The sequence below is a fragment of the Musca vetustissima genome, unplaced genomic scaffold, assembly GCF_032173495.1.
Source record: "Musca vetustissima isolate MV318-11 ecotype Yass unplaced genomic scaffold, APGP_CSIRO_Mvet_v1 utg31286, whole genome shotgun sequence".
Classification (NCBI taxonomy): Eukaryota; Metazoa; Arthropoda; class Insecta; order Diptera; family Muscidae; genus Musca; species Musca vetustissima.
The window spans coordinates 73964-100425 of record NW_026877543.1 but is presented as its reverse complement, the minus strand read 5'-3'; positions in this window follow the sequence as shown (position 1 = coordinate 100425).

The window sequence follows — 26462 nt, the reverse complement described above, 5'->3', positions numbered from 1 at the left end:
TTGTTTACAATTTAACATCAACAGACGGACGGACGGACATGCATAAATCGACTCAGAAAGTGATTCTATGCATATTCTCAAAAGGAACCATGGGTCTATCTCGATTCCTTTTGCCTGTTACAAACATATGCACAAAGACATAATACCCTGTACCACAGTGTGGTGAAGGGTATAAAAATTTGGAGTCGATTTGAAAATATCCGTCCATTTTCCTTAATACCTGTTGAGTATTATACCTATTGCAACCCTACATTATGTCTGAACATTGAGTTTATAGATCCACTCGAACACAAAGAACCAATATTGAGTATCCAGTAATCTAAACTATGAAATATTAGTTCAATATGCCATTTTTACCACACTTTAGCCAAGTGCGAATATCTTGATCCATTTTATATCAGGTATTGCCCTATATCGTGTATGAATCGAACTAAGTATCAGATTTGCCCATACTTTTCACATGGTTGTATTTCAATCAGACCTTGTCCGCAGATAGAGCCTATAAGTACACAAGATTTATTACCTCCTAAACAAGGGGGCATAATTTAAAATTTTTAGAAATATCAAAATATTTATTAAAATAAAAACCTTTTAATACTAAATTTAATATATATATATATATATATATATATAATTTGCAAAATATAATTCATAATGACCTGACAATGCCTATATATCTTTCGTATACCGAACTTTCTTATACCTAAATCGTTGTTTTATTTTTTATTTTTCCAATCACTATTGAAAAACTATTTCTTCCCTTTCCCTTTGAACTGAACCAACATCTATAAAGATTTGTAAATATTTATGATTGCTGCAGATAACAATCTAAATTATTTTCTCGTAAATAATGTTTAAATCGAACAAATGAATGCTAACGGAAAGAGCAGAACTTTATCGGAAATGATTTACATGATGACATTTAGTGACCAGCATCAATAACTATAACCATCCATCCAGGGGCACAGCATGGCAAAAATATCTTCATCACAACTTGCTATTATGGCAAACAGATAAGGCAAGTGGAAACTGGGGGCGAAGGGAGACAACTTGAGGGCGATGGCAAATGTTGAAATTGCCCAGTAATGTAATTTCAGCAAAGTAAATCCAATAACAACATTGAATAGTAATAAAAATTCTCGATGCTACATGAGGGGCTGAAGTTTCCAAAATAGAAGCAGATAGATGAGGAAGGGAGGATGATTGCCAAAAAAATATAATAAAAATGTATGAAGTGTCGCCCTTGTGGCAGTTAATTGTAACAAAATCGATATTCGTTTGGGGTGGGATGGGGCTGCAAATACACAAGGCAGAACAATAATTAGATGATCCCAAAATCAGCCGCTAATTTTTCCGCAATTTGCTTAGTAATGCAATATAAATACGAAAATAAAACCATAAATATCAAACAGAGAGGACACGCACACACACGTACGTACACTTACTTCGAAGGGAAAACAAGTTACTCCCCACCCACTCATATTTGTTTTCCCTTCTAACAGTCTGTTTCCGTATCCGCAGGACACACTAAAACAAGGGTTTCATCCGTTCTTCGCCTTAACCATTCGCTGTTGTTGTTGCTGGCCGTGGTGTGATAGTCAGTCACTCTCCCTGGGCCCGGATTGCGAAAAACGTAAACAGATACAATGGCCAAATCCATTTTCTTGTTTGTACAGACACAAAGGTTTTGGCGTTTCATTTCGATTTCGAGGTTTCCGTCTAGTTTTTTCTCCCAGGAATATCGATGGTTTTGGGTAGTGGGAGTGGAGTAGTCAGCCAAAACCAGACAACAACAACAGCTAAAATATTTATACCCTGGAGTGTTGCACATGTCTCATCTTTGCTTTGAACTTGTTGTTTCCTTTTTATTTTGGTGGGGGAAAGCATTGAAGCAGTCAGCTTGTCAACCAACCACCACCCATGCTTCTTTCTTGCTGGGCCATCATCCATGTTCAACTGTCACATATACAGTCAGCCAGCCAGCTATCCAGGCAGGCAAAGCATTCAGCCATGTCAAGCCCACCAATGTGAATGTTTGATGGAAGGCTGGCTGCCTGTTCATAGAAGAAGCGACAGGACAAAAAAACGAAACTTTCCTCCAACCTTCCTTTTATCCATCCATCCAAGGTTCGTTCGTTCATCGAATTGGAAGTGAACATATTGTCAGTTCGGAATTTGCTCTGTGACCCCCCAGCGGGAGTTTGGCAAATGCGAAATCACTTCAGTTACACACAAATTCACATAAACACATGTATAGTGTATGGCGAAGTATTGAGTCTTCCTTGAAGGGTGTCCGATTTTTTTTCGCTAGCTATTTGTTGTTGTATTTGGCTTGGCTTTTCAGTTGATGTTGTTGTTTTAAACGTTAATACCAAGACTGGATGAAGGGGAGCATTTTTATGGGCTGAAGATCTGTTGCAAAGTGATTTTTGCATTTTTAAATATCGGGATTGATCATGACCTCCGGATATAGTCATCCTATGACCTTCGAAGGTTATAATTGATGATGACTATGACTATTGATCAGTTGTTAATGACTTTCGGTTATCAATTACTTCGATCAGAGGTCACTGACTATTGAGCAGTATTAAATGACAATTGACCAGAGAGTTATTGACTATGGACCAGAAGTCAAGACTATTGACCACAAGTCAATGACAATTTACCAGAAGTCAATGACCAGAAGCGTATGACTATTGATAAGAAGTCGATGACTATTGACAAGGAGTCAATGACTATTGATAAGGAGTCAATGACTATTGACAAGGAGTCAATGACTATTGACAAGGAGTCAATGACTATTGAACAGAGGTCAATTACTATAGACCAGAGGTCAATGATTATTGACAGATGTCAATGACTATTGAACAGAGGTCAATGACTATTCATCAGCGGTCAATGACTATTGACCAGAGGTCAATGACTATTAACCAGAGATCAATGACTATTGACCAGAGGTCAATGACTATTGACCAGAGGTCAATATCTATTGACCTGAAGTCATCGACTATTGACCAGAGGTCAATGTCTATTGACCTGAAGTCATTGACTATTGGCCAGAAGTCAATGACTATTGACCTGAGGGCAATGACTATTGATCAGAGGTCAATGACTATTGGCCAGAAGTCAATGACTATTGACCTGAGGGCAATGACTATTGACCTGAGGGCAATGGCTATTGACCTGAGGGCAATGACTATTGACCAGAGGTCAATGACTATTGACCATTGACAAGGAGACAATGACTATTGACCCGAGGCCAATGACTATTGACCAAAATCAATGACCAGAGGTCACTGACAATTGACCATATTTCACTACTATGACTATTGAACAGAGGTCAATTACTATAGACCAGTAGCCAACGACCATTGATGAGAAGTCAATGACCATTGATCAGAAGTCAATAGTTGACTGAAGGGCAATGAACATAGAACGTGATGCCATTCCAATGATTACTGACACAACCTCAATGACTCAAAGCCTATTGGTTTAGGTTCAATGACTCTTGACTCGAGATCAATAATTTTTAATGCAAGGCCAATGGCTTTTGACCCAAAGCCAATGAATTGTGACCCAAAGTCAATGACTCTCAACTTTTTGTTATGTAAATAAATCTCCGCATAAATATATATGGGCTGAAGGAACTACTCCAATTGTCGGAGTAGTCCCTTCAGCCCATATTTCCATTCGCAAGTCACTGTGCGACAGGTACTTATACAAAAATTCACCACATTTACACACATATGTGCCATAAAATAACATATTCATATTCCGGTTGTTGTTTTGAAGGGTCTTGTCTTTAATTTGCGACACACTCTCGCTTAAATGTTCAAAGTACTTGGTTCTGCAAGCTGCATGGGTCCTGGCGCAGAAACAAGAGCACTCACACACTCGCATATTGGTATTCAAGGACGAGGACGGAGAACACATTTGCCTTTTATAACGTGATTATCTGACGATTTGATTTGTCGTTGAGTGGCAAAAACAAATACAAAAAATAATTTCAGAGCTGAATGGATGGATGGGAGGGATGCGATGGATGGATGGAACATAAACGGAAATAGGAAGCAAATAACTAACAAGAAATTAACAACAGGGACTATAAAACAAGCAGCGACAAATACAGACATACAAACAAATAAGAACAACAGCATATATCCCTCTATTCCCTCCCCCTATGGTATTATTCTTTCCAAATCCCTCGAGTCTTCTTTTGCATTGATGACGGCAACACGCCTCTCTCAATTGCCAAGTATCCAACCGAGGCAGAATCAGTCAACCGGGATGGGCTTATGAAAATTTTGCCAACTCAAAATTTAATATGATTCCTTCGTTTAATCTCATAGTCGGATTAAACTAAGAATGAGACCAGGAGGAAACCTAAACAAAAAATAAAATTGTGAAGAAAATGTTTTGTCCTCTTGGGAAGTTCGACGGGAAGATGCTTAACATGTTATAACTGTTAACAAGTTTTTCGAGGGGACGGAGGTTGCTCTGAAGCAACAAACATGTTATTGCACAGCACCTGCCTTTGGGAACTAGTTTATGTACTTCATTTGTTTTCTTACCGCAGGATAATACGCTTCAATGTTAATAACTATTTTGGCAGGAAAATAAGGAAAAATAAATTGGAATAATATTCTTTAAAAAATCCACGCTTATTGTTATGAAGGTCCTTCAAAAAAATCCTTAAAAAATTCAGCCTGATTTTAATGAAGGTTTAAAAAAAATGGCAAAAAATCCACGCGTATGTTAAAAAGGTCCTTCGAAAAATATTCTTTAAAGAGTGGCGCCTATTGTTATAAAGGTCCTTTAAAAATCATTACAAATACACGCCTATTGTTATCGAAAAAATTCCTTAAAAATCCAAACCTGTTGTTATGAAGGTCCTTCGAAAAAAAATCGAAGAATATTGTAGTGACTGTCCTTAAACAAATATCCCTTAAGAATCCATGCATATTGTTATGAGGCCATTAAAAATATCCTTTAAAACTCCACGGCTACTCTGTTAAAGGTTCTTTAAAAAATATCCCTTAACCAGTGAGCGGAGCAGTATAGTCGAGCGGGGCCGTCCATACGATACCCTACACAACTACCACAGAATTCTATGTTTTTGCGGATTTTTATTCCGAGCCTGGGTAATATTTCGTGATAGTTGCACCCTCTTTCCCGATTAGAGGTCAGCAGCACCTCTTTCTTACACCGACATATTTTCCGAATATTACCAATATTCAGTACAGCCCTTCTAATTACTTGTCCCTTCACCGTGAGTTGTGTTGTGATGTTCGGCTAATTGTAGCCTATAGATCGAATCGAAAAAACACAAAAAATAAGTTTTCGGTCCACTTAATCCCAGAATTATTATCTGTTCATCACCGAAAATTATAGGCGCTGTCCTTGAACCTAACTGGAACCTCAAGGAACATTTCAAAGCGATCCGCGCTATATTTCCGCCCACCAATGCGGTAGTGGTTTATTAAATAACATCTGAATACGTAAATACCTTTAGATATTTACGTATAACTCCCACATCCGAGTACATACAACAATATAATTGGTATCAATTTAAAGGTCAATCACTCGTCTTGGATATAATATCATCTTCTAGGGTCTATGTCCTTTAGGGGCAAATATATACGTCATAGAATACAAATTTTGTAATTTTTCACACAAAAGTCAGGGTCCATTTGACCCGCTAAATATTGACCAATCTTTATCAAAACAGGCATACTTGTTCTTTGGCCCAATCCCCTTCACCATGTAAAAATTCGAGATGTTTGGGCCATAATTGCGGCCTCTGGAGCGACCAGAAAAACCGACAAAAATTAAGTATTTGGTCCATTTCATCCCCTAAATATTAACCGGTCTTTACCAAAAACAATAGAGGTCTTCATTGGACTAAACCCTTCCTACATGCAAAATTTCGTGAAGATTGGTCCATAAATGTGAGCTGTATCGTGTTTACAAATTATAATGGACAGACGGACACACATGTCTAGATCGACTCAGCTAGTCGAGATATGACGATCGGTATACTTAAAGGTGGGTCTAGGACCAATATTTCGCGGCGTTACAAACTCTTGGGGCTGCACAAAGCTTGGGGCTGCACAAAGCTATAATACTATAAAATATCCCCTAAAAATCCACGACGATTGTTTTGAAGGTCCTTTAAAAATATTCCTTAAGAAATCCACGCCTCTTGTTAAAAATGTCCTTCGAAAAATATTCCTTAAAAATCCATGCTGATTTGTATAAAGGTCCTTCCAAAAAATCCAAGAATGTTGTTATGAGGTCCTTAAAAATCTATGCCTATCGTAATAAAAGTCCTTCAAATACTCCCTAAAAAACACGCCTACTGTTACGAAAATCTTTAAATCAACGCCTACTGTGTTGAAGGTCCATAAAAAAACCCTTGAAAATCCAAGCCTATTGTTATCAAGGTCCTTAAAAATATCCGTATAAAAATCCACGCCTATTGATATGAAGGTCCTTGAAAAAATATTCCTTAAAAAATTCACTTCTATTTTTATGAAGGTCCTAGAAAAAATATTCTTAAAAAAATTCCCCCTCCCTCCATTCCTTTGCTAGTCCTGAAAAAAAAAACAAAGACTACCGCGTGTCTTCATAAACTCTTCATTGATTGGCGTTAAGGTGTCAAAGTGCCAAACAGTCACACATTAAAGCTTTACATTCGTTACATTTATGGCCACTTGCAGTGACGTTAAAACGGACGGGGAGAACTAGAAAACGTGGGTTGGTGGTTTTCTAGAAAAACAACAACAAAACCGAAAAACGCCAATAAACCACCCAACAACAAATTCTTTTTATTACAACATTAAAATCGTGCCATCGGAAAACGAAGTTGAATTCTGGCAAAGAATATCAATTCACCTGAACCGGCAGACATGTGGACTGACACATAACAAAAGACAGTTGTTGGTTCTATAAGTACATTTTTCGAATCAAACAAATAAACAGACCGACAGACAAACAAAACGACCAGCCAACCGAGAGCGCATCAATACAAATTTATTTATGAAGGACACTTGAAAGGAACCACCATTGCATGGGACACGCAAACATTAAAGTGTTCCACATGAAATTTCTAATTTATGTATGTTACGTGTCTACAGCTACTGTGTGTGAGTGAGTGTGTGTGAATGTATGTGTAACTTCGATTGGTTTCAGGAGCAAAATTCTCGCCCAGATGTCTGTCCTTTTTTTTGGCTGACAATGTTATTGTAAAAGGTGAACTTAAGGGCTTATATTATTTTTATATTACAGTTGAGATAATAAAACTGAAGCTGAAAGAAGGTCCTTAAAAAATATTCCTAAAAAAATCACGCTTATGGTAAAGAAGGTTCTTTAAAAAATCCACGCTTATTGTAGTAAATGTCCTTGAAAAAATATTCTTTAAAAAATACACGCTTATTGTAAAGAAGGTCCTTGAAAAAATCTTCTTTAAAAAATCCACGCTTATTGTAAAGAAGGTCCTTGAAAAAATCTTCTTTAAAAAATCCACGCTTATTGTAAAGAAGGTCCTTGAAAAAATCTTCTTTAAAAAATCCACGCTTATTGTTATAAAGGTCCTTGAAAAAATCTTCTTTAAAAAATCCACGCTTATTGTAAAGAAGGTCCTTGAAAAAATATTCTTTAAAAAATCCACGCTTATTGTAAAGAAGGTCCTTGAAAAAATCTTCTTTAAAAAATCCACGCTTAGAAGGTCCTTGAAAAAATCTTCTTTAAAAAATCCACGCTTATTGTAAAGAAGGTCCTTGAAAAAATCTTCTTTAAAAAATCCACGCTTATTGTAAAGAAGGTCCTTGAAAAATCTTCTTTAAAAAATCCACGCTTATTGTAAAGAAGGTCCTTGAAAAAATCTTCTTTAAAAAATCCACGCTTATTGTAAAGAAGGTCCTTGAAAAAATCTTCTTTAAAAAATCCACGCTTATTGTAAAGAAGGTCCTTGAAAAAATCTTCTTTAAAAAATCCACGCTTATTGTAAAGAAGGTCCTTGAAAAAATCTTCTTTAAAAAATCCACGCTTATTGTAAAGAAGGTCCTTGAAAAATTCTTCTTTAAAAAATCCACGCTTATTGTAAAGAAGGTCCTTGAAAAAATCTTCTTTAAAAAATCCACGCTTATTGTAAAAAGGTCCTTGAAAAAATCTTCTTTAAAAAATCCACGCTTATTGTAAAGAAGGTCCTTGAAAAAATCTTCTTTAAAAAATCCACGCTTATTGTAAAGAAGGTCCTTGAAAAAATCTTCTTTAAAAAATCCACGCTTATTGTAAAGAAGGTCCTTGAAAAAATCTTCTTTAAAAAATCCACGCTTATTGTAAAGAAGGTCCTTGAAAAAATCTTCTTTAAAAAATCCACGCTTATTGTTATAAAGGTCCTTGAAAAAATCTTCTTTAAAAAATCCACGCTTATTGTAAAGAAGGTCCTTGAAAAAATCTTCTTTAAAAAATCCACGCTTATTGTAAAGAAGGTCCTTGAAAAAATCTTCTTTAAAAAATCCACGCTTATTGTAAAGAAGGTCCTTGAAAAAATCTTCTTTAAAAAATCCACGCTTATTGTAAAGAAGGTCCTTGAAAAAATCTTCTTTAAAAAATCCACGCTTATTGTAAAGAAGGTCCTTGAAAAAATCTTCTTTAAAAAATCCACGCTTATTGTAAAGAAGGTCCTTGAAAAAATCTTCTTTAAAAAATCCACGCTTATTGTAAAGAAGGTCCTTGAAAAAATCTTCTTTAAAAAATCCACGCTTATTGTAAAGAAGGTCCTTGAAAAAATCTTCTTTAAAAAATCCACGCTTATTGTAAAGAAGGTCCTTGAAAAAATCTTCTTTAAAAAATCCACGCTTATTGTAAAGAAGGTCCTTGAAAAAATCTTCTTTAAAAAATCCACGCTTATTGTAAAGAAGGTCCTTGAAAAAATCTTCTTTAAAAAATCCACGCTTATTGTAAAGAAGGTCCTTGAAAAAATCTTCTTTAAAAAAATCCACGCTTATTGTTATAAAGGTCCTTGAAAAACTCTTCTTTAAAAAATCCACGCTTATTGTAAAGAAGGTCCTTGAAAAAATCTTCTTTAATAAATCCACGTTTATTGTTGTAAAGGTCCTTGAAAAATATTCTTTAAGAAATCCAAGCTTATTGTTATAAAGGTCATTGAAAAAATATTCCTTAAAAAATCCACCCTCATTGTTATAAAGGTCCTTGAAAAAATATGAACTACATGCTCTTAAAAGGTTTTCTAAAAATGGTCTGTGGGTCCTTACAAATTATCAATGAACTTTTTATCACCACTGTATCCTTACTGTCCGCCACCCATGCAACTATGTATATGTGGGCTAGCAAATACATGTGGTTTTTCGTCTGGATATCGCCCAATAACCCAATGTGTGGTATGGCATGACATGTTTCACGTATGAGCAACATTACCGAACAGTAACAACAACAACAATGACAACAAGCTCAGCCCCAGCAGTGACAGTAGCAGCAACAACAACATTCAATAGCTGTCCATCACCATTGTTGTCGCTTCTGTTTGAGAGCTTTGCGTGTGTGGGTCCGAAGTAAAACGGTGGCAAACGACAACGACGGACAATGATTGTTGGACAACAAAGGTAACAACGCAACAACAACAGCAACACGAACAACAGCGGCTTGTAACACGTGTTGCCTGCAGATGTGGATGTTACTCCTTTTACATGCTTATCCTTGTAGTAGATAATATTGTTGTTGTTTCTGTTACTGCTGATATGGTTAGTAGACCGTTCGATAAACGTTAACCGGAAAAGCAGGGGAACAATTGGCGTCAAAAATCACAAAACTATGCGTGTTGAACCGTTCATCCGACCGACCGGCCGACGAACCGACCCAACCAACCGTGTGCATGTCTTACATTTTGACAGGTTTGTGAGACGCATTAATGTCCTGCTTGCGTGTAATGCCATTTCAGTGTAACACCGGTGTTTCCTAGCCGCTCAATGGGAATATTTACCCATGACATGAAATTTCGAAATGCGCTCAAGTTCACTGGAACTGTCATCGGGAAAAAAGAAACAACAACGGGAGAATAATCAACTAATTGGCGATTTGTTAATTGTTAAATAAAATATTTGTTTTTGTGGTTTTCGGCGATTTTATAAAAAAAAAAACACTCGAAGCTAAAAAACAAGTGCAGATTTTGTAAAATTTTTTTCAAGAGCTAATAGACCACTAATCGTGGATTTTTTGAAGATTATTTTCCAACGACCTTCATAACAAGGACCCATATACCAATAAGCCACGATTTTTAAAGAATATTTTTCAAAGATCCATAGACCAATAAATGTGGATTTTTAAATTATGTTTTTTCAAGGACCCATAGACCAATAAGCGTGGATTTTAAAGAATATTTGTTTAGGCCCATTAAAAATAAGGGTAGATTTTTGAAGAATGTTTTTTCATAGACCAATAAGTGCGGAAGTTCAAAAAATATATTTTAAGGGACCCATAGACCAATAAGCGTGACTTTTAAGAACTATTTTTTCAATGGCCAGCCGTATAATCAAGCGTGGATTTTTAAAGACTATTTTTTCAAGAACCCATAGACCAAAACGAGAGGATTTTTTAAGAATATTTTTTCAATGATTGGCTGGTAATTTTATACCCTCCACCATAGGAGGGTATATTAGGAGGGTATATTAATTTTGTCATTCCGTTTGTACCTCATCGAAATATTCATTTCCGACACTATAAAGTATATATATTCATGATCAGGGTAAAATTCTAAGACGATCTAGCCATGTCCGTCCGTCCGTCTGTTGTAATCACGCTATCTTCTGAAGGAATTGAGGTAGGGTGCTGAAATTTTGCAAATGTTTGTCTTTTGTCTGCAGGGAGGTCAAGTTTAAAAATGGAATGTATCGGTCCACGTTTAAGCATAGCTCCCATATAACAGTACCTCCCAATTTTCGGTATTTTGGGGTTCTTGAGCGCGTTTTTCAACCGAATACGCTGAAAATTGGTACATTTAGTTCTTATTGGGTACTAAATGTCTCCACAAAAAATTATAAATATAGGCCCACTTTTTCTGGTAGCCCCCATATAACGGTACCTCCTCATTTTCAGTATTTTGGGTGTTTTGATCGTATTTTTTTCCATCGAATTGGCTGTAATTTAGTATTTTGAGTTCTTAATAGGTACCAAATTTCTCCACAAAAAATTATAAATATAGGACCATTTTTGCGGATAGTCCCCATATAAGGGTACCCCCAATTTTCGGTATTTTGGGGTTTTTGAGCGCGTTTTGAAATTTGCAATTTGGTATTTTGTAGTCGTATATGGTAACAAATCTCTCTACCAAAAATTGTTAATATTCGCTCCCTTTTTGGGGTCGTCCCCATATAACCCTCTTTTTTATATTAAAATAGTTATATGATTTGTTCCGTGTTTGGGTTTGGTTCTAAGATTTTTTGTAATCATTTCATATGCGGAAGATACGAAAAAAACTAGAACATAAGGTTCGATAATTAACCTTATATATATATTCATATATATGAGCTGTAACCCCCATTTAGGCCTAGCCCCTGGGTGGGAGGTACCAGAAGGACTGGACCGATATTCCCCATGTTCGAACTTGAACTAATTTTGGAAGAAATAATAAGATAGGCAAAGTTTGGATGAAATCAATGTTTTTTGAAACAAATTTGGTCCAAAGAAACATGGGGTCTAGGACCAATATTTAGAACCATAATCGGTTTGTAGAAATGTCGGTATAGGTACACTTTTTGGTATGTTCCCCATACTTTTATTTCAAGTACCTATCAGGATATCTATCAGTAACGCTTTTTCACTTATGTTATTTTCCATTTATTTATTTTCCATATGTAATTCAAAGAACCTTGAAGCCTTAGCGGTCTACACTCTCATACATCCATAATAAAAGACTCCTTAGATGATAAAATCATGACTAAGTATATCGTGCAGATAAATACTGGTTTGTTTTTTCGTCATCATTAAATACAAGAAGTGATCAGGATGACAGTTTCGATCAGCACGAACGATTTAAAGAAGACCAGATGATGTTAGGCTTCACATCCCATGAAAGTGCGTGCAGAGGATGCAGTCTGGCCAATTATAATTATCAGTGGGTAAATAACATTATTAGCAGCATCGTTGATGATATAATGAGGAGAGAAATTCGATTGAGTTATTTTCCAAAATTATAAAATTGAGAAACACCTGTTCATCAAAACAATAACAATAATTATCAGACCAAAACTGGGAGCTATTGCAGAGGTGGGGTAATAACTCAATATATTATATTTTTTTATATTTTTTGGTGTAATATGCCTGAATGGGTGGTTCAAAATTCAAATCCCGTCTAAATTACATACATTCCTATATCAAACGTTAGAGCTACTGGTATTTGTTAATTCCTATTATCACATATGGTTGTTATTTATATCTTACTTATCTTTATATACTTTAATTTATTTTATCCTGACTTCTCTTTGCAACCTCACCTGTATGGTAATAACTAAATATCCTAGTTTATTATGTCCTCATCCCAGTTATGGTTGCTGGAAGAAATCTCTATTCCATAATCAAAATATACCGATTCTCTCCTGTCGTTGTAAACACCGTGTTAATGTGACGCCGTCGTCTATAGTGACGTGAACACGCGTCATCTCCCATTCAATCACTGCAAACACCTCGAATCATTATTGTGGCGCCCAAATGGCACTCACATTACGTCCTAGTATTCGTAGTAATGGCGTCATGGCGGTCGTTGCTCTAAAATATGCAAAATCAAATGTAAATTGATCGAAACCAAATCTACATACATACAAACAAGTCAACTACTCTACATACTTAAGAATGCACAAATGTTGTAGAATATCATGGAATTATGGGTGAGATGATGAGATGTGCTTGTCTGACTTCATCATTTGCTGGCAGAATTTTAAATTTAAAAGAGCTTTAGGATAACATACACATGCAGAACAGTGGCAATCTGAGCCAGAAACTTGAAATTTTAAAGAATATTTTTCATCGAAGTCGAAAGGGTGGATTATCTAAAGAATATTTTTCAAGGACTATCGGAGTCAGAAGCGTAGATTTTTTAAAGAATATTTTTCAAGGACTATCGGAGTCAGAAGCGTAGATTTTTTAAAGAATATTTTTCAAGGACTATCGGAGTCAGAAGCGTAGATTTTTTAAAGAATATTTTTCAAGGACTATCGGAGTCAGAAGCGTAGATTTTTTAAAGAATATTTTTCAAGGACTATCGGAGTCAGAAGCGTAGATTTTTTAAAGAATATTTTTCAAGGACTATCGGAGTCAGAAGCGTAGATTTTTTAAAGAATATTTTTCAAGGACTATCGGAGTCAGAAGCGTAGATTTTTTAAAGAATATTTTTCAAGGACTATCGGAGTCAGAAGCGTAGATTTTTTAAAGAATATTTTTCAAGGACTATCGGAGTCAGAAGCGTAGATTTTTTAAAGAATATTTTTCAAGGACTATCGGAGTCAGAAGCGTAGATTTTTTAAAGAATATTTTTCAAGGACTATCGGAGTCAGAAGCGTAGATTTTTTAAAGAATATTTTTCAAGGACTATCGGCGTGGATCTATTAAAGAATATTTTTCAAGGACTATCGGCGTGGATCTATTAAAGAATATTTTTCAAGGACTATCGGAGTCAGAAGCGTAGATTTTTTAAAGAATATTTTTCAAGGACTATCGGAGTCAGAAGCGTAGATTTTTTAAAGAATATTTTTCAAGGACTATCGGAGTCAGAAGCGTAGATTTTTTTTTTCAAGGACTATCGGAGAATATTTTTTCAAGGACTATCGGAGTCAGAAGCGTAGATTTTTTAAAGAATATTTTTCAAGGACTATCGGAGTCAGAAGCGTAGATTTTTTAAAGAATATTTTTCAAGGACTATCGGAGTCAGAAGCGTAGATTTTTTGAAGAAATTTTTAAAAAATCGGAGTCAAGCCTTTAAAGAAATTTTTCAAGGACTAAATCTTTAAAAAATTTTTCCAAGCCTATGGAAACCTTGAAAAAATCTTTAAAAAATCCAAGCCTATGGAAACCTTGAAGAAATCTTTAAAAAATCCAAGCCTATGGAAACCTTGAAGAAATCTTTAAAAAATCCAAGCCTATGGAAACCTTGAAGAAATCTTTAAAAAATCCAAGCCTATGGAAACCTTGAAGAAATCTTTAAAAAATAAACCTTGAAGAAATCTTTAAAAAATCCAAGCCTATGGAAACCTTGAAGAAATCTTTAAAAAATCCAAGCCTATGGAAACCTTGAAGAAATCTTTAAAAAATCCAAGCCTATGGAAACCTTGAAGAAATCTTTAAAAAGTCTACGCCTATGGAAATCTTGAAGAAATCTTTAAAAAGTATACGCCTATGGAAACCTTGAAGAAATCTTTAAAAAGTATACGCCTATGGAAACCTTGAAAAAATATTCGTTTAAAAAATCCACGCCTATGGAAGCCTTGAAAAAATATTCGTTTAAAAAATCCACGCCTTGGAAGCCTTGAAAAAATATTCGTTTAAAAAATCCACGCCTATGGAAGCCTTGAAAAAATATTCGTTTAAAAAATCCACGCCTATGGAAGCCTTGAAAAAATATTCGTTTAAAAAATCCACGCCTATGGAAGCCTTGAAAAAATATTCTTTAAAAATCCACGCCTATGGAAGCCTTGAAAAAATATTCTTTAAAAATCCACGCCTATGGAAGCCTTGAAAAAATATTCTTTAAAAATCCACGCCTATGGAAGCCTTGAAAAAATATTCTTTAAAAATCCACGCCTATGGAAGCCTTGAAAAAATATTCTTTAAAAATCCACGCCTATGGAAGCCTTGAAAAAATATTCTTTAAAAATCCACGCCTATGGAAGCCTATTTGAGCATTGAAAAAACATTCGTTTAAAAAATCTACGCCTATTTGAGCCTTGAAAAAACATTCGTTTAAAAAAATCCACGCCTATGGAAGGAAGCCTTGAAAAACATTCGTTTAAAAAATCTACGCCTATTGTCCTTTAGAAAAATTCGTTTAAAAAATCTACGCCTATTTGAGCCTTGAAAAAACATTAGTTTAAAAAATCTACGCCTATTTGAGCCTTGAAAAAACATTCGTTTAAAAAAATCCACGCCTATGGAAGGAAGCCTTGAAAAACTATTCGTTTAAAAAATCTACGCCTATTTGAGCCATGAAAAAACATTCGTTTAAAAAATCCACGCCTATGGAAGCCTTGAAAAAATATTCGTTTAAAAAATCCACGCCTATGGAAGCCTTGAAAAAATATTCGTTTAAAAAATCCACGCCTATGGAAGGAAGCCTTGAAAAACTATTCGTTTAAAAAATCCACGCCTATGGAAGGAAGCCTTGAAAAACTATTCGTTTAAGAAATCCACGCCTATGGAAGGAAGCCTTGAAAAACTATTCTTTTAAAAAATCCACGCCTATGGAAGCCTTGTGAAAATATTCGTTTAAAAAATTCACGTCTTGAAAAAATATTCGTTTGAAATATCCATGACTATGGAAGCCTTGAAAAACTATTCGTTTAAAAAATCCACGCCTTGAGAAGCCTTGAGAAAATATTCGTTTAAAAAATCCACCCCTATGGAAGCCTTTAAAAAATTCCCTCTCAAGACCCACTGTCTTAACATCAAATATTCCACCAAGATATGACGATGTGATTGTCAATATATATCTCAGTAACTAAACAAATGCTGACATGCAAGTACACAGAGTCAGTCCGCCATCATAACTGGGGGAAAATCCGAAGCTAAAAAAGCAACCACAACAACAATCATCCATACTTTAAATAATTTGTTTTGTACATGATTTTTCATCTCCTCATTTTCATATCAGACGAATCGTGCCATTTCGTTTCGTTTGCAACTGATTGCCATGGTGCCGCTTCAGTGGCACAGGCTGAGAATGGGCAAGTGGTTCATCAGCATGTTGGAAGGGAGCCATTCTGAGGCAAATGCATTTCGGTGAACGAAAAAAAAAATATTGGTAGCAATGATCAACGTCAATGGATCATTTGCATTAAATAAGACAAAGTTCATGAAGCATTGCGAACGAATTTTGAGCGTTAAGATGCGATGGAGATAGGGTACGATGGAGAAGTTGAACCTAACACACAGATAGTTGTGGATATATTTTTGTTTTTCAAGAAAAATGAAAAAATAAGACCCATGAACGAAGAGTATAATTAAAGTGCATTACTTCATCGAAGCAGGATTGGTTCGAAGTATCGACAGTGTATGGCTAATGATTCGGACTTTGTCATGTGGTGACATTTCCTTACCGACCTTTGATTTCAAAATATTTGAATATTTATTAGTCTAGCCATTTTGTTTATTGCCGTCAATAACAATCCATCAAATTGCCCTGATTCGAAATACAAAGCTAGTTCATTATTTAGTGATTTATTTAAAATCGATACGAATGTCTCATAAAATTTTTTGTTATCAGATTTCGTATCAACAACTTCTTAGATCCCAGACATTCAGTTATTTGATATTCAAATTAAAGTGGTGTGTTTTTTTTCATTAAAACATTCAAAATGTTGTCTAGTTTTGTTGAACCGTAAATTCATTAGGGACAGCCACCCACACTATCCGGCAAGTGAATGGAACTTTGTACCCGTCTGTCACCCCTATCAATCAAATGGAGCATGCCATGATGCAGTCGGAGACGTACAAAAATTAATGGTTTTTAATGGAAAGTTTTTTCGGACTTAAATTAAAAAAAATAATAATAAAAATATTGAAATTCGAAATGAAAATGTTCCGCAATGTGGTGTCTAGAAAAAGTTTTTAAATGTCATTGGCGTGGTCAATTGTAAGAGGCTTCTAAGGGCAACAGACGTTTTTATTAATTTTTTTCAAGGCTTCCATAGGAGTGGATTTTTTAACAAATATTTTTACAGCTTCCATAGGCGTGGATTTTTTAATCGAACATTTTTTCAAAGCTTCCATAGGCGTGGATTTTTTAAACGAATATTTTTTTCAAGGCTTCCAGAGGCGTGGATTTCTTAAACGAATAGTTTTTTAAGGCTTCCATAGGTGTGGATTTCTTAAACGAATAGTTTTTCAAGGCTTCCATAGGCGTGGATTTCTTAAACGAATAGTTTTTCCAGGCTTCCATAGGCGTGGATTTTTTAAACGAATATTTTTTCAAGGCTTCCATAGGCGTGGATTTTTTAACCCTACGGTCAATAACCAAAAAAGTATACGTAGATCAATAACCGTGGTACATTTGTACCCATCCAAAGATAGCTCTGTAACTCACTAAAAAATTGGACTATCGTGAGGTTTTTTGTTTTTTTCAATAAGTCTATGCGGATCTGGTCTAGATATAGGAACTCAAAATTATATATACATTAAAATAATATATATTTAAATCCATGCTTAAATGATAATCTATCTAAAACAATCATAGTAAATTCGTTATAGCTTTCGAATGGGTTAAGCTTTTTTAGTTATTTTTTATTGTGATCTTATTTAGGTGTTCCTCAACCCCTCTGCAAATTTTTTTTGCCCTAGACAACATGGGGCCATCAGGGCGACTCGTGGAAGTCAGATACTTTTTCACCCTGGTTTTCCTTTTTTATACAGGGACTAAAACAATTATTATTGCCAATTATTCACATTTTATGAGTTTAAAGATTGTGATTGGCACATTTTTAACACTATTTAATACATTAAAACGTTATTTTATGATAGTTTATATATTTACGCCAATTTAGGATTGTAATAAATCAGACTAATTCGATTATAGAAAAAGTGTCAGGCCCAATATGAAGAATAATTGGATAATTACGGACAATAATCATTGTTTTTGTCCCTGTATACCAAGGGAAAACCAGGGTAGTTTCTGACTTCCACGAGTCGCCCTGATGGCCCCACGTTGTCTAGGGCCACAAAAATTTGCAGAGGGGTTGAGGAACACCTAAATAAGATCCCAATAAAAAAATAACTAAAAAAGCTTAACCCATTCGAAAGCTGTGACGAATTTACTATGATTGTTTTAGATAGATTATCATTTAAGCATGGATTTAAGTATATATTATTTTAATGTATATATAATTTTGAGTTCCTATATCTAGACCAGATCCGCATAGACTAATTTAAAACAAAAAACCTCACGATAGTCAAATTTTTTAATGAGTTATAGAGCTATCTTTGGATGGGTACAAATGTACCACGGTTATTGATCTACGTAGGTAATAACTTTAAAAAAATTGTAAAAATTATATATATGGAAAATATTCATAATTTTTTTCTTCGAGTATGTGTGAAAATACCTCAAGAATGATTCCTCAAAATTTGATCTAAATATCTCCATTATTAAAAATTTTAGAGCATTTTTATTCAAAAAAAGGTACAAATGTACCCGGTTATTGACCGTAGGGTTAAACGAATATTTTTTCAAGGCTTCCATAGGCGTGGATTTTTTAAACGAATATTTTTTCAAGGCTTCCATAGGCGTGGATTTTTTGAAGGCTTTCAAAGCCCATAGGTGTAGATTTTTTAAAGAATATTTTTAAAAGCTTTCCGAATGCCATAGGCGTAGATTTTATAAAGAATATTTTTAAAAGCTTTCCGATAGCCATAAGCGTAGATTTTTTAAAGAATATTTTTAAAGGCTTCGTTCCTAAGACCAAAGGCGTGGATTTTTTAAAGAATATTTTTCAATGCTTTCAAAGGCCATAGGTTTAGATTTTTAAAGAATATTTTTCAAGGCTTTCAAAGGCCATAGGTTTAGATTTTTAAAAGAATATTTTTTAAAGCCTTCCAGAAGGCCAAAGGGGTGGATTATGTAAGGAATATTTTTAAGGGCTTTCAAAGGCCAAAGACGTGGATTTTTTAAAGAATATTTTTCAGGGCTTTCAAAGGCCAAAGACGTGGATTTTTTAAAGATTATTTTTCAAGGTTTCATAAATGCTTTCCAAGGCCATAGGCGTAGATTTTTTAGGCATCATATCAATGACTTGCTGAGGCTTCATCATTTACACAAAAAATTATTCCCCATATGCCTCCTGATCCCAGTTCGATATTGAAAGTCAGTTGGGCATATCGCTGATAAATACTTAAACAAATCAAAGAAATCCAATTCAAATTCAAGTATTGTTATTGGATTTCGTGTGGATTTTAGATTTTCGCTTTCGATTTTATGATGAAAAAATATTCCGAAAACAATAAAATCGAACAGTTGTTTCGAAGTTAATTGTTTGTTTGCAGGAGATATGCGATATGAAAACATACTGGATGACTGGCTGTCTGGCACTCCATGATCCATTCATTTGTCATCGAGCATATAAGTGCAGTTCGTGTAACTGAGAAGGTTTGCAACAATAACAAACCAACAACAACGTTCGGTGTGCTACGATTCTGAATCATAAATGTCAAAATGGGACCACAAGTATCCATCCAGGTTAAGAGATTACATTGAAATGATACCTCCGTTGCGTTTCTAATTCTAATCACAATTGAACGTGCAAAAGGGCAAACGAATAGACAGGCAGACAAGCTGGCTGGCTAGCTAGGCAGGGTGCTGGACAAATGATTGATTGAAATCGAAACCATTTTTACACCCTCGAAAAATCTCCGTATGAACGAACAGTTGTTGTTATTGTTTGGCAATGCTGATATTGTTCGCAGTTTTGTGTGCGCTTCGAATGAGAGTTTTTCCAGGCATGCTGATGTCCTGTCTGACACATTTGTTTTGGTGAAAGGATACCGCTCATATGTATATGGGTGTGTGTGTTTGTGGGTACTTGTAGCATGATGTTATCACATCGTCATATGGTCATATCTCACATGTTGGATTCATGCTGACATTGCAATGCCAGGGAGTATGAAGTTGATGCTGATGTTTGAAATGTGAAGGAGGAGGGAGGGAAAATGATGAGAGGTATGTGGAGTAGGGTAAGGGAGTATATTTGTTGAAATGATGTTGTTTTTTCAAATGTAATGTCCTGTATGGGAATATGTTGGCTGGATGGAGTCAATTGGTTATAGTATTTTTTGTGGGCGAGGAGAAGGGGACTGAAATTTCATTCGTATTCGAAATTGGGGGTTTCGTCTGTTGCTGTTGTCATAGTTTCCCGAATAGTGTCAAACATGGATTTTTATCGTTATTTTTCATCGTCAAACGGTGTTAATGTTGTCAGTCATTTTTTTCATTGGACAGCCTAGAAATACTGATGTCCATTCGATGGATGGAAAGCTGGCCTGCATTCTCTTCGTGATGTTGGTGATGACCATTACACTGCTTGTGCATCCCAGCTTGATGCGTGTGGACAACCTGAAATAAAGGTGATTTACGACACTATTTTTTGTGGGATATACAATGTGTTGTTTTATGGACTTACTCTTGTTTCTTTGATTTTATTTATTGCAGTCGGATTTTATAGAGGAAAATATTTCGTTTCATGTCAGTGAAAATAAAACAACAGTTAGCTTTTGCTAAGTATTTGAGAATTTTAACACTTTTGGATTAATTTATTATTCAACATTATCGAAGTGTGGACCACATTTTATTGACATTTGACACTGAACATTAATGAATTGAACTCTAAAATTGTCTTTGGATTAATTAATATCACATTTCATTTTCGTTGCATTGATTAAAATACATAAAAAGGAAGTTTCTGACATAGAAAGGCCTATAATCATTGGAAGTCCTTTAAATCCTTCGAAGGCCTGCGAAGGTTTTAAAGGTCTGCCAAGGCCATAGTGTAGATTTTTAAAGAATATTTTTAAAAGCCTTCCGAAGGCCATAGGCGTAGATTTTTTAAAGAATATTTTTAAAAGCCTTCCGAAGGCCATAGGCGTAGATTTTTTTAAAGAATATTTTTAGAAGCCTTCCGAAGGCCATAGGCGTAGATTTTTTAAAGAATATTTTTAAAAGCCTTCCGAAGGCCATAGGCGTAGATTTTTTAAAGAATATTTTTAAAAGCCTTCCGAAGGCCATAGGCGTAGATTTTTTAAAGAATATTTTTAAAAGCCTTCCGAAGGCCATAGGCGTAGATTTTTTAAAGAATATTTTTAAAAGCCTTCCGAAGGCCATAGGCGTAGATTTTTTAAAGAATATTTTTAAAAGCCTTCCGAAGGCCATAGGCGTAGATTTTTTAAAGAATATTTTAAAGGCTTCCGAAGGCCATTGGCGTAGATTTTTTAAAGAATATTTTTAAAAGCCTTCCGAAGGCCATAGGCGTGGATTTTTTAAATAAGATTTTAAACGCTTCCTAGGGCCATAGGCGTGGATTTTTTAAAAAATATTTTAAAAACTTCCTAAGGTCATATTCGTGGATTTTTTAAAGAATATTTTTAAAGGCTTACTAGGGCCATATGCGTGGATTTTTTAAAAAATATTTTAAAAACTTCCTAAGGCCATAGGCGTGGATTTTTTAAAGAATAGTTTTAATGGCTTCCCAAGGCCATAGGCGTAGATTTTTTAAAGCCTTCTGAAGGCCATAGGCGTAGATTTTTTAAAGCCTTCTGAAGGCCATAGGCGTAGATTTTTTAAAGCCTTCTGAAGGCCATAGGCGTAGATTTTTTAAAGCCTTCTGAAGGCCATAGGCGTAGATTTTTTAAAGCCTTCTGAAGGCCATAGGCGTAGATTTTTTAAAGCCTTCTGAAGGCCATAGGCGTAGATTTTTTAAAGCCTTCTGAAGGCCATAGGCGTAGATTTTTTAAAGCCTTCTGAAGGCCATAGGCGTAGATTTTTTAAAGCCTTCTGAAGGCCATAGGCGTAGATTTTTTAAAGCCTTCTGAAGGCCATAGGCGTAGATTTTTTAAAGCCTTCTGAAGGCCATATGCGTAGATTTTTTAAAGCCTTCTGAAGGCCATAGGCGTAGATTTTTTAAAGCCTTCTGAAGGCCATATGCGTAGATTTTTTAAAGCCTTCTGAAGGCCATAGGCGTAGATTTTTTAAAGCCTTCTGAAGGCCATATGCGTAGATTTTTTAAAGAATATTTTTAAAAGCCTTTCGAAGGCCATAGGCGTGGATTTTTTAAATAAGATTTTAAACGCTTCCTAGGGCCATAGGCGTGGATTTTTTAAAAAATATTTTAAAAACTTCCTAAGGTCATATTCGTGGATTTTTTAAAGAATATTTTTAAAGGCTTACTAGGGCCATATGCGTGGATTTTTTAAAAAATATTTTAAAAACTTCCTAAGGCCATAGGCGTGGATTTTTTAAAGAATAGTTTTAATGGCTTCCCAAGGCCATAGGCGTAGATTTTTTAAAGCCTTCTGAAGGCCATAGGCGTAGATTTTTTAAAGCCTTCTGAAGGCCATAGGCGTAGATTTTTTAAAGCCTTCTGAAGGCCATAGGCGTAGATTTTTTAAAGCCTTCTGAAGGCCATAGGCGTAGATTTTTTAAAGCCTTCTGAAGGCCATAGGCGTAGATTTTTTAAAGCCTTCTGAAGGCCATAGGCGTAGATTTTTTAAAGCCTTCTGAAGGCCATAGGCGTAGATTTTTTAAAGCCTTCTGAAGGCCATAGGCGTAGATTTTTTAAAGCCTTCTGAAGGCCATAGGCGTAGATTTTTTAAAGCCATAGGCGTAGATTTTTTAAAGAATATTTTTAAAGGCCTACTAAGGCCATACGCGTAAAGGCCATAGGCGTAGATTTTTTAAAGAATATTTTTAAAAGCCTACTAAGACCATAGGCGTAGATTTTAACGAATATTTTAAAGGCTACCGTGGGCCATAGGCTAAGATTTTTTAAATACATTTTTTAGGGTCGTCTAAGGCTATAGTTGTAGATTTTTTAAAGAATTTTTTAAGCGCCTGCAAGGCCACAGACGCATATTTTTTAAAGACATTTTAAGGGCCTGGCAAGCCCATAGGTGCAAATTTTTTAAATAATGTTTTATGGGCCTGCAGGGGCCACCGGCTTAGGTGGCCCCTGCAGGCCAAGGCCATGGCCCTGGGCTTAGATTTTTTAAATATTTTTTTTTAAGGGCCTGCTAAGGCTATAGGCGTATATTTTTTTTAAAGATTTTTTTAAGCGCCTCATTGTTCTACCATTCGATTTAATCTGATCATAAGCTACATTTAATAATACTTACCGATATCACGGAATTTTGTAAATTTTTGAAATATTTTAGAGAAAAAATTAGTTGTTCATTGCATCTTAGATTCCAGCCTCCTCATGAATTTTCTAGTCACACTTTAATTTCTTCTTAAATATCTATAAATGCAAAACATCATTAACCACATATCAGCATACACATAAACATTCTCTTAATGTTCGAGCCTGGACTATGAAAAATGAAATTGCAGAACCTTTAAACGTTTGAATGACCGGTAATAGCATTTTTATGATGATCCACATCATCAACGCTCGTAAGATTATAAAACATTTGGGGTTATTTTTTTATGATCTGGATCTGTGCTATGCCGCCGCCGTTTTAAATGGTCTCACACACTCGAGCCGCCAATGTAGAAGTCATCACAACAACGGCAACAACAACAAATGTTCTATTTAGAAGCCCGACAACAACAAACATGTTTACACCCAGTCGCCACAGACAAATCGCTGGATGTCAGTCAGTCACCCAGTCAGTTTCTTAAAACCAATTTTTTTGCATAAAAGGATATGTTTTGTTGTTGTTGCTGCTGCTGCTGACAGGGAGATGCTGTAGGTAATGACGTTGCGTTTGGATAGTTTAGCTTCACGGTGTTGAAAATTTATGTTAAATTTCGGATCATAAAATGCAAGCTTTCTCACAAGAGCGATCATTTTATTTTACGATATGCGCCAAAATTCTAGTAGGCAAATGAAAACAGTGGGGGAAGGGGCTGTATTTTTTGGGACACATTTTTTGTTGGTTACGAGAAAAAGGGAATTTGAAAGGTTAATAAGTTAAATGGATGAGGAATACGTAGGACTTCTTAATATTTCTTCTCAGGTACAATTTATTGAGGGTGTATTTAAATGTTGCTTCTAATTCCCCCACTGTGCATTGCTGTTCTTTATGCAAAAAATTTTATACGATCAATGTAGTCAACTTGTCTGTCTTTTAAGCCATTTGCTGGAATCACCTCCACTTTGTACAGGTTCAGGCTGTCGGTTCTGTTATTCGTCTGGCTGTTTCTTCTTAATTTAGCCAAATTTTGACAGTTTGGCTCAATGAATTTTGATTTATGCCTAATTTGTTTGGCTTTCGTTGTAGTTTTTACTTTGAATTTAAAAAAAAAATAGTTTTCATTTTTTTGTTTTCGCTTGAAATGAGGGTTTGGTGAGCTTCTTCCGGATGATATGCATAGCCGAAGTGATAAAAGATTGGGCACAGGATATTAGACCAAGTTAAACCAGAGTCTCAATAAGCGAGCTGAATCATGAAGTATTTATAGACTAGCTGATGGGAGTATTTATAGACGATCTAAAGGGTGTCTTTATAGGCAAGTCGAAGGGAGTTTCTATTGGGACTGAAGGGGGTCTCTATGGACGAGCCGAAGGTAGTCTTTATGGACGAGCTGAAGGGAGTTTTTTTTAGACAATCGGAAACTGGGTGTCTTTATAGAATAGCTGAAGGGAGTTTCTATACACGTGCCGAATGGGGTCTCTACCGACGAGCTGAAGGGAGTATCCATTGACGAGCTGAAGCTGGGATTCTCTATAGTCGAACTAATATACAAGCTGAAGGGAGTCTTTATAGGCGAGCTGAGGGGAGTCTTTATAGGCAAACTGAGGGGAGTATTTATAGACGAGGTGAAGGGAGACTTTATAAACGAATTTAAGGACTTTTCTATAGAACTGAATGGAGGTCCTATGGAAGAGCTTAAGGGTATCGTTCATATCCGAACTGAAGGGAGTCACTGTAGACGATCTGAAGGAAGTCTTTATATGTGAACTGAAAGGAGTCTTTATAGTCGAGGTAAAGCAGGGAGTCTTTATAGACGAACTGAAGGGAGTCTTTATAGATGACCCAAAGGATGTCTATATAGAAGAGCTGAAGGAAATCGTTCATACACGAACTGAAGGCAGTCTTTATAGACGAACTGAAGGGTGTCTTTTTATATGAGCTGAAGAAAGGAGTCGTCATGGTCGAGCTGGTAAATCTACCCATAGAAGAACTAAAGGCCGGAAGTATTGTACGAAAGAAGCCAATGACAGAATGTATAAGTCCTTCATTGACAAGCAGGAGAGTATTTAATTGACGAGCTGAAGGGGGGATGAAGGCAAAGATTCTTTTATAGATGGCTTGAAATCAGTGGCCAGCCTTTCATATTCGAGCTGTGGACAGGGAACTTCCCATTGATGAGCTGAAGGCAGGGAGTTTTTCATAGAGGAACTGAGGACACGAGGCATTTTATTACCAAGCTAGGAGAAGCTTTTCATAGACAATCTGAAGACAGAAGTCAGGAAGTCTTTAATTGACGAGCTAAATGAGTCTTTCATTTCCGAGCTGTGGGCAGGGAGTCTTTCATACACGAATTCAGGGCATAAATTAATTGCATAGCCAAGCTAGGCGGGGCTTTTTGTAGACAATCTGAAGACAGAAGGCAAGGAGTCCTTCATAAGGTTGCTGAAGTAGAGAGTAATTATATATATTATTATTCGAAGAAACCCATTAGACCGGTCGTCGAACGATTAACAGGCATTATGTCGATAAAATCGGAGAAATTATCGAAGTTGACCAGCATGTTAGCAGGAGCTAAAACTCGACCATAAAACTGTTTGAAACCATTTACACAAAGCTGGGTTCTAAATAGAAGATCGATGTTTGGGTGTCATATCAATTAAAAGAAAAAATAGGATATATTGAATTTCCATATGCGAAGCCTTGGCCAAACGGAATGAGATAGACACATTTCTTAAACGGATGGTGACTGGTGAAGAGAATGGATCACATACGATAACCCTGTGCGAAAACGATCGTCGTCAAAGAGTGGTGCAGCACCTCAAACGAAGGACAAAACAGGACTAACGGCCAGGAAGGTTCTGCTATGCATTTGTTGGGACTGAGAGGGGATTATTTATTATGAGTTGTTTCCATATGACCAAACACTAAATTCAAATCTCTACTGTCAACAACTGGATAGTTTGAAGATATCAATTGTCCAGAAACAGCCAGAATTGGCCAACTGGAGAGGTGTCGTGTTCCACCAGGACAACGCTAGGCCACACACATCTACAGTGACTTGCCAGAATCTTCGGGAGCTTGGTTGAGAAGTTTTAATGCATCCGACATACAGCCCGGACTTGGCACCAAGCGATTATCATATTTTTCTTGCTTTGCGAAGTTTCTTTAACGATAAAAAAATTGGAATCTAGGCAGGATTGTGAATATCGACACAAATAGAGAGCAGGACTTCTATGAGAGAGGCATTTCATAATGCCTTTTAAAATGGCAACAAAACATACAAAAAAAAGATGCACATTTGGCCCAAATCGGATATTCCGAAGCATGTAAAATGAACTCCTATA